The sequence below is a fragment of the Bactrocera oleae genome, chromosome 4, assembly GCF_042242935.1.
Source record: "Bactrocera oleae isolate idBacOlea1 chromosome 4, idBacOlea1, whole genome shotgun sequence".
Classification (NCBI taxonomy): Eukaryota; Metazoa; Arthropoda; class Insecta; order Diptera; family Tephritidae; genus Bactrocera; species Bactrocera oleae.
In genome coordinates, this window is record NC_091538.1 from 74866993 (window position 1) to 74881217 (window position 14225).

Below are 14225 nucleotides of genomic sequence, written 5' to 3' on the forward strand. Positions count from 1 at the left end.
CGGAAATTTTAGGTTGAATTGTTAAATATGTAACGGCGGGTCCCCGTTCGGTGTTTGGCCTCCTTGGATTTTCTGACCGGTAGTGTTGCTAAAATTAGCCGCATTTGTAGACCTTAAATTGAAGCTTATACCTGCCAAGGATATCCCAAGGAGACCTCGTGCTATCATTTGGCTGCCTCATCTAGAGGAGCCAGGCAAGCGGTGCATTATGCAATAAAATAAGTCCATACCTAGTATAGATGACTGGCAACTAGCACACCAGATATCACGGTGGTAAGGGTGGAAGAAGAAAGAGGGAACTTCCTTTTAGTTTTATCATACATGCTCCACGACGAGAACTCTCTCAACACTAACACAGGAGAACAGTAGAGAGGATATTCTAATAGGATGTGACGTCAACGCGAGACACAACATATGGGGAAACACCATGGGTGAGTAACTCTTAAAATATATTTTAAATAGCAATTAAAGTATATGTAATAGGGGCGATAAGCCAACATTCATTTTCCTAAGCTCGGTAAATTTTTCGGGTTGGGAGGAAGTCTTGGACCTTACACTATCAACAAAATCGGATAGCCTGGTCGTTGACGACTGGACAGTGTCCAAGGAACCATCTATGCCGGATAACTCCTGAATACTCTTTAGCATCCGCGAGAAATCCAGTACTCTCCTCAAATATCAAAACCCTAGAAGAACAGTAATTTATCCTAAATTTACCAAGATAGCAGCAAAAAGGATATAAAATAGCAAATATGTATAAAAATAAAATCAATAATGTTCAAGAATTAGATGAAGAGGTGGAAAAGTCTGAAAAGATTCTAACCACGTCTTTCAACCAATCGACACCGTTTACGGTTGGTGAAACCTTGACCTCAGGAACCTGTGAACAAAGGTGAGAAAAGCCTTCAATGGTAGTTATAAGACCAAAATCTCGAAATCTTACACAGATATCTTGAAGCAATACAAAAAAAGTGGTTATGAAAGTACAATCAGACTCAAGTCTGTCTTTATGTACATCGATAAAAAACTGCAAAGAATTCGTCAGATTAAGTAAAATATTGTCCAAGGAGCATATCAACATTTCCTATTTAATGACGACGGGTGGTACATAGACATCCTCTGCAGGAGAATTCCTAGAAAGACTCATTAAACGCACTCCATTTTAGGAAACTGTAGCGGAAGTACAACCTCAACTACTTGGAAATACAGCAGAGACCAATCAGGCAGCATAGTAAGATTATATAAGCTATAAACAGCTTCTTGCCATATAAAGCGGCGCGCTCGGATGGAATTATTTCATAATAATGCAGAAGCTACCACGTAGAAGAACACACGATAACGCAAAAGACTCTACACCAATAACCCTCACTTCCTTTATGCTAAAGGTTATAAAAAATCTAATGGATATGCAAGTACACTTATGAGCAATCCTAGGATATACTTTAGAATGCACAACAAGCTTACATAAAGGGGCGATCAAGCAAAACAACGTAAATGGAATACTACTTCAACTCAATAGAGGAGGAGTGAAAGTAGTAGCATATGCAGAAAATCAGTAATATTATGGAAAGAGCACTACGAAGGTTGCACCTGTGGACCGAAAACAAAGGAATAGGTGTCAGCCCTTATAAAACGAAACTGATGCTTTTCACCATTAAAACAAAAATACCTCAATTTAATCTTCCCTCATTCAGTGGTACAACAATTTCTCTATTAGTCGCGGCAAAATACCTAGGGGTTGAAATCGATTCCAAATTGAATTAGAAAATTAACATTCAATAACAAATAAATAAAGCGTAGCAATAATTTAGGTTCTCGGTCACAGGAACATTTCGGCAACCAAAAGGCAGACGAGTTGGCAAAGCTAGGAGCCTCTTTAGACGAATTCGAGGTGGAGTTAATACTATGCCCACTGGGAACGATCAAAAGAGAATTTTGTACGCATTTTGAACCAATAGCTCAGAGCAAATGGAAGTCATTAACTATCTGCAAGATAACAAAGCAGATATGCCTAACCAAGTTTGCTAGGGATAAGTTCTTCTAGTACCTCCTTATACAAAATGGGGTAAATCGGGTGATAAACACGCACACCTCTATATAACGATTATGTTGAAAATTACTAAACGTGAGATAACTCACTAAAGAAAGACGTCAGAAGAATTATAATAAGATGGTACGGACGGCTTGAATAGGAGCTGGTGCAAAATTGGACAATTTCAATCATATTTGGTGCATCATATAATCATGACATTCTCATGTCAGAAGGTGAAAATGGGCGAAATCTAACTAGAAGCCTACTTTCCATATAATTATTTCCTTTCATTTTTTTCCTTCACTTCACAGTGCATAAATCAAAAAAGGCTCGATGGTTACTCCAAGCCATGCTACCTTACATTCAAAAACAGTCGAATTTGGACAATAAATTTTGAATATGTGGACTTTTGCGCCTTATGCGGCTTCAGTGCGTTTTCTTCATATACCAAATATTTTAAATTTCGTCCCTTTGGTTGAATTTATAACTCATATATCTTAATAGAAGATATCTTAATAAAAGTAAACGAAATTATTTTAATTAGTATTATGTGATTTGGTAATAAAAATTATGGACAACAGTACTTACCTACACAGAGCACTAATATCGTAAATATATGAATATATGGTAGAGATTTGTGTTGGTTAGACTGACTTTGTAAGACCCAGAAGGAAACGTCAGAGACCTTATTAAATTTATATGTATGTAAATAAATGTTTAGCGTGAGGATCTGAATCGTTTTCGCTTGTATATATGTGAACTGGTGCCTCAGTTTTCTTGAGTCCTTTTCTCCCATGAAGTTGCTCATTTGGCTAAGTCGCCGATATCGGATTACTTTGGGATATAGCTGCCATACAAACTAATCTATTAAACTCAAGTCCTTTTTTGGAAAAACTTTTTTATTTGACAAGGCACTTTCCAGAAATTGGCATAGATTATTATCCAAGGCAATGCTACAATCTTAGAACAAATTGTTCATATTGGTCCAGTGTAGCATATAGTTGTCATTTAAACTGATCGATCAAGATAAAGATGTTTTAATACCTCCTTATGTTATAAATAATACACCTGTGAAGGGTTTTATAGCTTTGGTGTAGCTGAAGTTAACTTTTTTCTAGCTATTGTTTTTCTGGAAAAAAATCCTAACTTTAGAAAAGAGATAAATTCTGACTATTTTGTTTCGTTTCTTTATGAATTATATTAAGTTATTTGACTCACGCACATAGGGAAGTTTCGCACCACGTTTAGTGTCCATTCACTTTATGGCAGATTTTGCGGAAGGATTTTGGTTTGAAGGATTACAAAATCCAACTCGTGCAAGAATCAAAGCCAAACGACCTTCAATCTTGTCGCATGTTCGGCGAATGGGTTCAATTCGAGATGGCCACCAATCTCGATTTTCACAAGAACATTTTGCGAAAATCAGCGATGATGCTCACTTTTGGTTGAATGAGTACGTTAATAAATAAAATTGTAGCATTTGGAGCGTTGATAATTCACAAGCCATTGTTGAGACGCCGTTACATCTTCAAAAAGGCACTGTTTTTATACTCTCTCAACCTGTTGCTATAAAGATATCTTTATGAAACTTGGTACACATGTTTCTTGGTACCGGTTGGTATTTCAGATGGGCGTAATCGGACCACTGCTACGCCCACAAAACGCCATTGATAAAAAACAAATAAATTGCCAAAACTAAGCTCTACAATAATATTTAAGACTGTTATTTGGTATACAGGATCATACTAGGGAGGGGCAGTTTAATTTTTTTGCTTTTAAGTGGGCGTGATCCCGCCTGCTTTTCTTCTAAACCGCTAAAGCTATAAAAACAAAATTTACTAAGAACAAAGGTTTTTAGCGCCTCTATCGACTGTGTGAAAATGGGTGAAAACCCCACCCACTCCCCATATAACGGTACTGTTAAAAACTACTGAAAGCTCGATAAATAAAGCACTATACACGCCAGAGACAATAACTTTTTATCTCTGGGATGGTATGAGATTACTTTATAGGAAGCGCGTTCAAAATTAGACAGTGGGCGTGACACCGCCCACTTTTAGGTAAAAACCCATATCCTGCGATCTGCTTAACCGATTTCAACCAAATTCGGTGCATTACATTCTTCTCAGATTTCTATGTTAAGTTAAGGAATGCAACTGCATTAAATTCTGTATTCACCAAAATAGCTGACACGCTAAAAAGAAGACCTGCATTTGTTTATCAAACAGTCACGTAGACATCCGCAGCAGCATCTTTGGCGACAGCGGTAAGTTAAGTGAAGAATATATATATAAAATAAAATCAGACTCAATTTGGAGCTCAACTGAAACGGTGCATTTTTAATTCAATAAAAAACTGTTAAGTGCATCATAAAATAATAAGTGCGTTTTTAACTCAACAAAAAACGGTTAAGTGAAATAAAAGCTAATTGGCGCCCGAGCAGGGACCTCTTGACATCAAGACATCTGGACATCAAAATATCTGGACATCAAGACACACCACTGGAGAAAAAGTAAATGTGTAATTTTAAGTTAAGTAATTAAAATTTTAATATTAAAGTTAAGTTTTAATTTAAATTTTCATTTTGAAAAATTGTAAAGTGACAAATTTTAATAAATTAGAAGTGATAAAATGACAGAGAATAGCGAAATAATAGCGCAAATCATTGCAGCACATATGCCTTTTGGTTTGCGTAACGCTGCTTCGCTATTTCAACGAGCTATGGATAATATCCTTCGCCAATACGTTGGAAAATTTTGTCACGTCTATATAGACGATATCATAGTATACTCTAGCAACGCTGACGAGCACTATGACCATCTAATTAAAATAATAAATACATTACAACAAGCGCAGAGTAGAATTTTTGGGATACCAAATAGCTTATTATGTAATTAAAATGGATGAAAAGAAAATCGAGACAATAAAAAATTATCCTGTACCAAGGACACTAAGGCAACTAAGAAGTTTCTTAGGAATGACAGGTTATTATATGAAGTTTGTATACATGTATGCACACATAACAAAGCCATTAACAAAGTATTTAGCAGGAGAAAATGGAAGGGTTTCTCAAAATCAGCCGAACAAAGTTGTCATCGAATTAGATGAAAAAGCATTAAACGCCGTAAGCAAACTTAAGAATGAATTAATTCAACAAGCCCTCTCTCGACAAGTTTTGAACAATAATAATTTAGAAAAAAGAAACAACTACTTAATAGATACAGCACATTCAGTAGAAAGCTTAGATATTTTTCACATTAAAACAATCAATAACACCCTAAATTCATTTCCCCAACAAATAATATTAAATAGGGATAATGATCATTTTAGAACGAAAAGCTTTATTTCGTTTCGTTAAAACTTAGAGTTTTTAAAAGTAATTATAACAGATCATTTGAGTAAAAACTTGCTAACAGGAATCCATTGTAGTTTGGAAGGCTTATATGAAGTAAAGCAAATTTTAAGGAACATAATAGCAAACAAAATTTTTAACACAGATACAGTGGCAATTGATGTAATTAACGAGGATAACCAAGAGAAGATTGTGAGGCAAACTCATACGAAAGCACATAGAAACTATAAGGAAAATATTAAACAAATTTTTTAGAATTATTACTGGCCTGAAATGAAAAAACAATTTAAACAATTTGTTAGAAATTGCGATATCTGTAATAAAAACAAATATGACAGACACCCCAAAAAAATTCCAATTGGCAAGGCACCAATTCCAAACAAAGAGGGAGATATATTCAAATTGATATATTTTTTGCGCTAAACTTAAAATTCTCAACACTAATAGATGCGTTCTCCAAATTTTTAGTAATTAAACATATCGACGATAAAACTAAATTACAGGATAAAGTATTGTATTAGAAGCAATACAATGTTTCCCAGAAGTAATTCAAATCTTTTGCAGAGCGAATGAAAATACAAATTAAATATTGCGACCCTAAACATTCAACAACTATTGGACAAATAGAAAGAGTACACTCTACAATAATAGAAATATCAAGATGCATCAGGGATGAATTTGAAATAGTGAACGATTTAGAAGTGATAATTAGGGCTGTCCAATCCTATAATCAAACAATACACTCAGTAACAGGTAAAAAACCTTTCGAAGTTCTTTATAATAAAGTTAAGCATGATAATTTGCCAAATAAGCTAAAAGACATACAAATGATTACATTAACTAATAGAAATAAAAACAGAGATATTCGCACATTTAATGAAAATGAAGTAATATTTGAGAAGAACAACCAGTATCAAAGTAAGCTAAAACCTAGGTATAATAAACAAGTGGTCCAAGAAGATTTAGGAAATAAAATAATAATCAAAAATAGGAACAGATTAATACATAAAGATAACATCAAATCCTGAAATCTTTTAGGTTCAACATGTTACACCTCATCGTAATTTACATTACAATCACTGCTATTAGAGAGAGATTAAAGAGGATTGTTTAACTTTTTCGGAACAGGATTGAAGTATATTTATGGAGTAATGGACGATGAAGATCGTCAAGAAATAGAAGGAAAATTAGCAGTAAACACACATAATGCAATAGAGCAAATCAACCTCCAGAAGAATATTAATGAGAAATTAATTACGAAATTCAAACCATTACTGCAAACCTAAACCAACATTATTAAGAATTATTTCAGAATATTAATAAAGTTAATACTAAAGATTTGGATAATTTATTAAAATAAAATTGGAATAACAAACTACTAGAAAATCTAATGTACATTGAGACTAATATTATTAGAATCAAAGAAATATTAATGACAAGCCAAAATAATCTTCTAAGTAGAGATATAATAACGGATGAAGATAGTTTACATTTTAATATAACCTTCGAAAAGTTAAGTAAAATCAAAGTTGTAATTGTCCCTGAAAATGGAAATATTGTAATACTAGTTAAGATTCCATGTTTTACTAAAGAAACATATAAATTAATCTATATTCAACCTATACCCAACGTTAATCAAACATAAATTTATATAAGTACATGAAAATAAAATCTTATCACTAAATTATGTTACATTTAAGGAGACCTTCACTAAGAAGGAGTTAGAAGTATATAAAGACGGGTGTGTTGAAAATTTAAATAGTAGAGTTTAAATAGTAAGTTTGAGTGTTATTGTTGTTGTGACATCAATTAGTATTGCAAGCATTTTTTCGATGCATATCGAACATTTCCAAAAATTGGGTGCCTGGTCTCCGGTTGTGAAGACTCTCGTTACACAAAGAAGCGGCAAAGCTATTTCATAGCATTTTTTATCAACTTATGCAATTATAATTATTTATTTATTTTTTAGGCAGTATTTTTTCTTTGATATTAATTCAAGTTACACTTTTTAAGCGTGGTTACCGATACGTAAACACATTTTTTTTTTATTGAATAAATGAGAAGTTAATATTGTTTAAAATATTTTTATTATCTTACAATACATGTAAGTTATTCAGGAATTTTTATCATTGAAACCAGGGATAAAGAGATGCCCAACTTATTCTAGTGTGAGAGCGCCTCAAAATTAGCGTTTTTTGTGACATTTTTCATTGTAGCCAGATCGGACAAAATAATAATTTTTGGGCATTTAAATTAAAGTACCCAACATTTATTAATATTAAATATTATTATACATGCATCCATTAAACATATGCAGAAACTATTTAAACCCTTTTTTGTGATTTTGTAATACATTAAAACATTGGATTTTAGAACTTTCAATACTTAATCAAATGAATAAATGTATTAGCTCTCAATTAATAAATGTTTTCTATATAACGTTGTCAACCGGTCTGATTATTTATCAACGAAGTTGATGTTGAAATCGCCAGCCAAGATAAGTTGAAATTTATTACCATTGATAATCCGATTGAAATACTTAAATTCAACGAGATACTGATCTAAAAGGTAGGGTAGCTATTTACCAAAATAATAATAATGTCACTAATATTATGATTCCGAATATTGAATAATTTATTTGTTATTAATTAAATTTTTATTAAATTTCATATTTTTATTTGCCATTAAAAAGTTGTAATTGTATATTATTTTTGAATCACCCTGCTCTTCAATTTATTTGTTCCCCTTGAGATATGCGAAAATACGCCTAAAAGTGTGCAAACGTTTTGCGCATACTTTGTGATCGTCTTAGGTGGATTTCCGTTACGGAATTTCTTCATTAACTATGCAATTGCTTAAAAATTAAAAAGGATTTGCTACTTAAATAGGAAACATTCGAGATAAGATTCTTGCATAAAATTGTGCCAAATAGCCCCACTTTACGGTTATTCATTCAAAAAATTTGAACAAAAAGAACGCTATTAAGAGTTTGATCATCGAATTTCGCCTGCATTTGTGATATCAATAAAATGTATGTATGTATAATATATAGAGTACTTACTCATTTTCTTTCACTACTTTTTCATCAGTTTCTTCATTAATAAATGCACTTTGTTTATTCATATTTAAAACACTTTATATAAAAATTTTACGCGTACTCTCCGAACATGCATGTGCCTAGAAGCGTCTTTTCGCGGCGATGATAAAAGCTAAAAATCATACATTGAAAAACTTTTAGATGTTCCTTCTGGAAGGGAAAAGTGGCAAACCCGCAAACACAGAAAAAAGTGACAAAAATGGCAACATAGTTCTTGTCGATCTAAAGTATTTTACAATTCTAAAATATTTTCTATGGCTCGCAAAATCTGCGTCGATATATATGCATGCTCATGCATAAAAATTTCGCATGAATCAATTAATGTACATATTTATTATTATATACATATGTATGTATATGTACATATGTTGCATGTAGACAGATATGCAAACTTTACGCATGTTAGGTTTATTTTCGATACGGAATTTCTTGATTCGGTCGCCGCGCTCAAACCCACAATAAAAGCTATGCAATAGCTTAATAATAATGTTACTAATATTATGACTCCGAACATTGAATAATTTATTTTTATTAATTAAATTTTTATTAAATTCCATAGTTTTATCTGCATTAAAACAATTATATCTTAAATATTATTATTTTTGAATCACCCTGCTGTCTCTTCAATTGAATTGATCCGCTTGAGATATGCGAAAATACGCCTAAAAGTATGAAAACATTTCGCGCATACTTTGTGATCGTGTTATGTTCATTTCCGTTACGCAATTTCTTGATTCAGTCCCCGCGCTCAAAGTCCGCGATAGAAACTATGCAATAGCTTAAAAGCTCAATATAGGACAATAACGCATAAGTAATGGATAATGAATGGCATTCTTCACAGAATTTTCAAGTTAAAAGACAAAAACATTTCAAAATAGAAAGAATTTTTTTGAATAGAAATAACTCAAATTTCTAATCGAACAATAGTGATGATAAGAAGCTTACTGGAGCAGTTAAAAATGTATTTTGTTATATACAGATACATGTACATATCTATACTTACTCAATTATCGTCTTGGCGCCCGACGTTAGTAAATAAACTCCGCCAATGACTCCGATAACTGCGCTGATGCCTGCTAACAGGTTGTTGCATTTGTTGTGTGGTGAAATTTCCGCGACTTGCATTTGATAAACTATTCGGATGCGTATGTAAACACACAGAAAGGGGTTGACAAGAGAAGTTACATACTATAAACATACCATACATACTTTCACATTTACATATGTATATACAGATAATAGCTGTCTTCGATTCGCCAAACGTTAATCTCCAGCGAATCGAACAAACTATATTAGATACTCAAACAAACGGGCAGCACTTGTGGTGCAACCCTGCGCTAACATGTCTTCTGACACATGCGCAATAGTGTTAGGATTCTTTCTTAGTAGATAAATTCTTTTTTCGCGTGACTTTCTATAAATTATTATAATTGATTTTAAGTCTTATATATTAAAAAGTGGAGATTGACGTTATACCACTTTAATGAGATATCCGCATACTCTCCTGTTTCAATTCAACTCGATAACTTTGTTATTGCTTTCACATCTCAATTTTTTGACAAGAAATCTGAGAAATGACTAATCGAAGACAGCTATGTGGTCGATTGTGTACCACTTTTCAATGACTCGTTTAAAACGTAATATATAGATTTTTTAAAATTTCTGGTTTATGAGTGTTTTGAAAATTGAATTGTAATATATATCTATTTTGAAACTTCTAACCAAATTATAATAGTATGTTAAATGTTATTAATAAATAGTTAAAAAAGGTGAACTCATTAACCATTTTAATGCATAACAACTAAAGACTATTTTTGCCTCTGATTAATGGAGATTTTTAAGGAGCTTTTCAATAAAATACATACATATGTACGGAATTCGATTGGAACTAGTTTTTTTTTCTTTGAATTGTTTGAGCTTTATCTATGACCTTACTTCAAACAGGAACGCTTTACGTTTTTTATTACGCAACTTCAACGGAACAACACGTGTGTCGCGCAGCCATAGTTTAGTAGATCAGAAATTAGACAGTGGTAAAAAATTTAATCAGGGGTTTACCCTAAATTTATCGATTTCAATATTTTTTTACATTTGAGTAAATAAATAAATAAATAAAATAAAATAACTCTAAACTGTTTGAATTGTTTATTGTTGTTTTTTGTTTTTTGCTTTTTATTTACTCCGTGTATCGTTTGACGAATTACCCATGTGCTTGCTCTGCTGCTATCCGCTCAGAGTAAATAATCGTAAATACTTATTTGCTCAATCTTGTTACTCAAATGATACTATAGAAATACACATTTAATAAACTGTCTAAACAAAACTGCTCCAGTTTATCGACGTATCTCATTTGCTTCTTTTAAGTGATAGATATATTTGTATAGTAATATACTTATGTACTTATATTTATTGCAAGTTGAAAGTGAGTACGTGAAATATGTTAACTAAATCACAGCGCTGTAAAAATAAATAAACTATTGTATAGTGGTACCAAAAAATAACACTGTGTGAATACTAATATGTAAGTGTTGATTATAAGTATTTAAAGGTTTATAGACACTTTTACCAATACCTATGCACAATCTATACCCCAGTTGCATCAAATAGATGACACATTTTTACAAGACCTACATAAAATAAAATATTGTAGTTCAGTGAATTAATTTCGGATTAAGCTTGAAGATTCAGTAGAACAAATACAAAAACGTTAAAATTTGGTAATAATAGAATTAAAGGATAATTTTTCAAATATGTATATCCCAGTACATTTCAAAAGTATTTTTTCAATGTGGCAATAATACTATGACCATCTACATCACAATATAACCATATGTAGGGTCATATATACACATACCATACATATGTTTATATATGTATGTACATATGTAAAAATTACAAAAAAGTTAAAGTTACCTCAGCTAACTTGGAAACAACATTAAAAATCACCGTCTTATAAGACGTGAAAATATATTCGGATAGTTATCCCTTTTATCTTATATATGTATGTATATGTAACAGTAAGGCTAAAATCTACTGAATTTAATATTCATATAATCAACAACTTATTAAGGGATAATCCCAAAAATGGAAAATTTGACAATGATGATGATTATAAACCACATATGAATCCGTTCTAAAGTTTACAAAACGCAACCCAGCTATACGACCGATGATTTTGTAGACATCTCGAGATATTTCCCACGTAGTTTCAAATGTTCATGTTATAAGTTGAACGTTTTATGTTTATTTGACTGATTACAGCAAGGAGTTATAGGAAAATGAATTATTAGCGTAATTGCATAATTTAGATAATAAACCATTTGAAACAGTTTCGACCTTCGTTTGCATTACTTATTAGGTAATTATGTAGATATGCATGTGAATATATACATATATATATGTTTGTATGTATATCATCAGCAAATTATTCTCACACGATAGGGTAATATATGTACATACTCAAGTATGTTTGAATTCACTTTCTAAACGGTTACTAAACATGCAAATGCGTTGTTAATTGATGGATAGAGTAGTATTATATTTTTAGTTAAAATTCTTTATTATATAACTACTCATGTTGAAAAATAAACTAAACGTGCTGATTTTACCGTTGAAAATACATTTGAGCACACACACACACTTATCACTTCCCCTCCTCTACGCATGAACACATCTATTAAATGTATATACATGTATGTATGTACATATATATGTGTGTATATGAATAAGTGCATACATACATATGTATGGATATAGTATGTATAGTCTTTCGAAATAATATTGGCTTATTACGTTAATACAACTTTTGAAATGCCCTCTGACTTTAAATAGACTAATTGACATCGAAAAAAAACTTTCTTACCGCGAATTTGTTATTAACGTAAGTTTAAAATAATTCCAAAAATATATGGAGGAGTTCTTCACCGTACGTATCGTGATTCTCAACTAGTTCAGCAAGTCGTCTCTCCTTCATTCACTAAGCATTGAATTTAAAAGCTTTTCTTTAAACTTTCATGTTTATCAATTTCTTATTCTTATTTGGATTATCTTTATTCGGTGTTTTGAACAATATTAATAAATTATGCATAGAACGTCACATAAACTCGAACACAACTTCATTAATGTGAATGCCTTAGATGCCGATTGCATTTCTACATGTTCATATATACATATTTATGTATATATTGATAAGCAGTTATTTTGTTAACCAATGGTTGAAAATAGATACTCGTAAAGAGAATATAAACGACGTTCAACACATTCTGTAGATAAGAGTAAAAAGCTGTTCAAAAAGTCAAATGGACTGGATAAGATAACGAAAGCTTTTATTTCAAATAAGATTACCTGTATTCAGAAAGCTCTTAATTATAACTATGAAGTTAAAGATTTAATAATACTGAGTTGCCTTTAGTGACGAGTAAATTTTTTTTCCATATATTTTAATTGTTTTTTATTGAGAAGTTGTAATAAATTTGTTAACAATTAAAACGACATGTTTTATATTATACGTAACGAAGAACTTCTTTTCTTCTTTACAAGAATGAATTTAAATCATAATCTATTGGTACGCTTTTATTCCGTTTTATATTTTTCCAATTATGACACTCTTCTAATAAATAAGCTTAATGTATAGATTATACAACATATATTTTCAACGCAATAAATAGTTTACATTTTCGTTAAACTGCAAAAACCGAACTGTTTTAAATTGTCGATCTGACTTTTCAACCCTTTAAACTTTTACTATTCGAAATACATTTACATTGAATGGTGGGAAAAGTAAAGGTAAAACAAAGCCTACATACATACTTTTAATAAGTAGAATGTACTATTCCATAATGGGCCTTCTACAAAAAGGTGTAAACTGAAAAGGTAGTCGCGGGATTTGAATTTGACAGTCGCTTGCTTATTTAATAAACGTTTATCTCAACCGTAACAAGATTTCGACCGGAATATAACCTAAGGTCAGTTAAGGCCCCAAAAAATATTTTAAATAGTGAGAAGTTGAGTAATTAATTTTTCGTAATAATAAAAACTGAATATATATACTCTTAGATACATATTATTATATTATGTTTAATTTATTATAGTAGTAATCCACTACTTTTAAAGGGGTTAATTGGTTTGATTTTGATAATCAACAGTCCCGAACTTCAAAAGTTACCGATGTCACCCGCTCTGTATTCGTTATCGTTCTTATGAAATATGGGCATTATTAAAGACTTCTTTTGAGCATTTTCATCATCTTCTAATACAGTAACCTACACTGTTAAAGGAAATTCTAAGTCTTCAAGAAAAAAATGAGCATATAGGCTAGTCAAACACAAAAGAGATAAAAAGTGGTCTCGAAATAACTTACTCGTGTGAATACATATTTTAAAATGATGGAATGGAATAATGCCAAACAAAAATCCATCACATGTTACTATTGTATAGCTAGACAAAAAATCAATAAGCAAAACCATAAAAAGACATTTTAAAGCATACCATATTAGCGAAAGAAGTATTTGCAAGCTCATGTAACATGTTTGACATATACATATATACTTGTAGGTACAGGTACATAAATAAATACTATACTACTATAACAACAACATATTGAGTTATGTAGATTGAGTTATTCTAAACACAGTAGGATTATGTACATAGTTTTTAAAGTGAGGAAATTTTAATAGTTGTATACTTGAAAAATACTATACTAAAATATACAGATCTTTAAATACAATTAAGAATCAACTGTAACT

At 31.4% G+C, this 14225-nt stretch overlaps 2 protein-coding genes and 1 long non-coding RNA gene across 10 annotated transcripts in view; 2 read left to right on the forward strand and 1 right to left on the reverse strand.

Annotated features, from left to right (window-relative positions):
- Positions 1-14225, reverse strand: part of LOC138855670 (uncharacterized) — a 45849-nt gene that overhangs the window by 19025 nt on the left and 12599 nt on the right. The gene's annotated exons all lie outside the window — the stretch shown is intronic.
- Positions 5534-6702, forward strand: LOC118681765 (uncharacterized). The gene is made up of 3 exons (XR_004977515.2): positions 5534-5893; positions 5949-6137; positions 6423-6702. It is a non-coding gene; the product is annotated as an uncharacterized lncRNA (long non-coding RNA).
- The window catches only part of HisT (Histamine transporter), a 47635-nt gene continuing 44285 nt past the window's right edge, over positions 10876-14225 (forward strand). The window contains exon 1 of the mRNA XM_014244087.3: positions 10876-11002. The gene's annotated coding sequence lies outside the window, so the exon portion shown is untranslated. The remainder of the gene's footprint in view (positions 11003-14225) is intronic.